This window comes from Alosa sapidissima, chromosome 12 (assembly GCF_018492685.1).
Source record: "Alosa sapidissima isolate fAloSap1 chromosome 12, fAloSap1.pri, whole genome shotgun sequence".
Taxonomy (NCBI): domain Eukaryota; kingdom Metazoa; phylum Chordata; class Actinopteri; order Clupeiformes; family Clupeidae; genus Alosa; species Alosa sapidissima.
Genome location: NC_055968.1, coordinates 27,661,221 through 27,663,720, shown reverse-complemented (window position 1 = coordinate 27,663,720; position 2,500 = coordinate 27,661,221). Strand labels below are relative to the sequence as shown.

Below are 2,500 nucleotides of genomic sequence, written 5' to 3'. Positions count from 1 at the left end.
CCAAGCATCCAGATAAACAATTCTTTGAGTGTGATAACGGGAGATTCAGAGCCTCATTGTTGGCGCTTGATGAATTAAACAAACAGTGTGAATTACTACACGGCCTGTTCCTGTAAAGCTAACAACTTGTTGTAAATTAGCAGGCGGGGAAACAAACAGGCTTTTTCGCCTGGTATCTATTGTACGCGCCTACAATGGCCCTCTGAGGAAGCGCAGACTGGAAGTACAGTGGAGTCTTTCGTGTCAGCATCACCATTTATCACCATCTTGTTGTGTGTGTGTGTCTGTGTGTGTTTGTGTGTGTGTGTGTGTGTCTCTGTGTGTGTGTGTGTGTGTGTGTGTGATAGAGAGAGAAAATGAGTGTAGATGTGTGTGACTGTGTACTTCGGTACTTCAGTATGCTGCTGCGCTTATTTGTGGATGTTTGTGAGATTGTTTGTGTAAGCATAAATTTGTGTATGTGAGAAAGAGGGAGAAAAAAGGGGGAGTGCCTGTATGTGTGTGTGTGTGTGTGTGTGTGTGTGTGTGTGTGTGTGTGTGTGTGTGTGTGTGTGTGTGTATGGGAGTGTGTGTGTGTGCGTGTGTGTATGTGTGTGTGTGTGTGTGTGTGTGTGTGTGTTTGTGCGCATGTGTGTGTGTGTGTGGACGAGCGCACGCACAGCGTGTGTGCTCCCACACAACAAAGTGCACTCACTGCTCTTCTCTGCACTGCACTGTCATTACTCCGCTGAACGCCTGGTGTGCAGCGAGTGCTGCGTGCCACGCAGAAACAGTCCGTACGTTTGGGCATCAGAGCTGAGGGAGCCACGCACGCCAAGCGCCCTCCCGCTGGCACACCAGCACGCCCCCACTACCGGCCGAATCAGCATCCGCCTCTCCCCTCCAGACAGCGCACATTCAACACATTCAACACTGGAGTGAAGGCGGCTGAACCCTGAGGATTTGGCACGTTCAGCAGCGATAACTCAGAGAGGCCAATCACATCAGGGATGCAAGGAGCTCAGAGTACTAAGACAAACACACACATACACACACACACACACACACACACACACACACACACACACACACACACACAAGGAGCTCAGAGAGGGCCCCGCAGTGGTGCTGAGGACAGGGGGGTTCTGGTCAGCAGGAACAATGAGGAAGAAGAGAGGAGAAGAGGAGAGAAGAAAAGAGTAGAGAACAGAAGACAAGAGGACAGGACAGAAGAGAAGAGTAGAGTAGAGAAGAGAAGAGAAGAGAAGAGAAGAGAAGAGAAGAAAAGAGTAGAGAACAGAAGACAAGAGGACAGGACAGAAGAGAAGAGTAGAGTAGAGAAGAGAAGAGAAGAGAAGAGAAGAGAAGAGAAGAAAAGAGTAGAGAACAGAAGACAAGAGGACAGGACAGAAGAGAAGAGTAAAGTAGAGAAGAGAAGAGAAGAGAAGAAAAGAGAAGAGAAGAGAAGAGAAGAAGAGTTCGCTCCAAGAAGGCTCCTAAACTCTCATTCTGTTGTTACTGACCTTGTAGTTACTGACCCCATGATATGGTTGTCATTGGCCACGGGGCAAAGAAAAGCACAACACTGCCTCCCTCATGGTGCATGGCTGTGATTGGCACTTTGCTCTTACAGCTGTGCGACAGTAACGTGAAATGTGGGTGGAGGAGAGACTGGCAGCGACAGAGAGAAGGGCAGTCTGCCAGGTGGCGCTGAGGGGGTCAGCCTAAGGGGACTGACCGCATTCCTTAGTGCCAGTCTCCAGAGTGAAGCCCTGGTCTGTGCCTGTGGCCTCTCTCATGCAGAGGGAATATCAGCCTGAGACTAGACGTATTGGGCAAAAATCTCAGGGTAGTAAATCGGATGGAGAAAGACCAGCAGATTCACAAAATGAGAAGATTCATTCAGTCTGACTCTGCATCTGAAAAAAAGAACACCCTTTCTTAGTTGATGTGTATAACATTCAATATTCAGTGTGATGTCTCCCAGGCGATGTTGTGACAGAGAGCTTAACAGATTCGTTCATTCGTCATTCATTCATTCGGCATTCATTCCTTCGCAATCATCATGGCACACAAGCAGACGTGGGGTATGCAGAGCCCTTGCAATATAGCATGGGATACTTCTGTGGCTACTTTCACCGTCTCAACCACAGACCAGCTCATGGTGACGACTCTCTAGTGGCCTTTATGCTGTTTCCCACGGCAACCAGGTTCTGAGGAAGCAGCGGAGACGGACAGAGGGAGGGAGGGAGGGAGGAGTGGGGTCATGGAGTCCAGAGAGTTCTTTGATTGGCATCGGCATGACGATGGCAGTGGGCGAGCGCGTGTGCCACCATCTCCTCCTCCTCCGTTTCCTGCCACCCCCATGGCCCGCGCGCAACGCCACAGAGGCCCTGGACGGCATGGACGACGTGTTCTGAGCTTTAGACGTCAGTGCCGTTCCTCTCTAGGCTCCCGTCAGTGAGAGAGGGAGAGAGAGAGAGAGAGAGAGAGAGAGAGATAGCGAGAGGGAGAGAGAGAA

The 2,500-nt window shown here is 50.3% G+C and overlaps 1 protein-coding gene across 2 annotated transcripts in view; it reads right to left on the bottom strand.

Annotated features, from left to right (window-relative positions):
- rab6ba (RAB6B, member RAS oncogene family a) overlaps nt 1–2,500 on the bottom strand; it is an 85,822-nt gene that overhangs the window by 12,514 nt on the left and 70,808 nt on the right. The window lies entirely within an intron of this gene.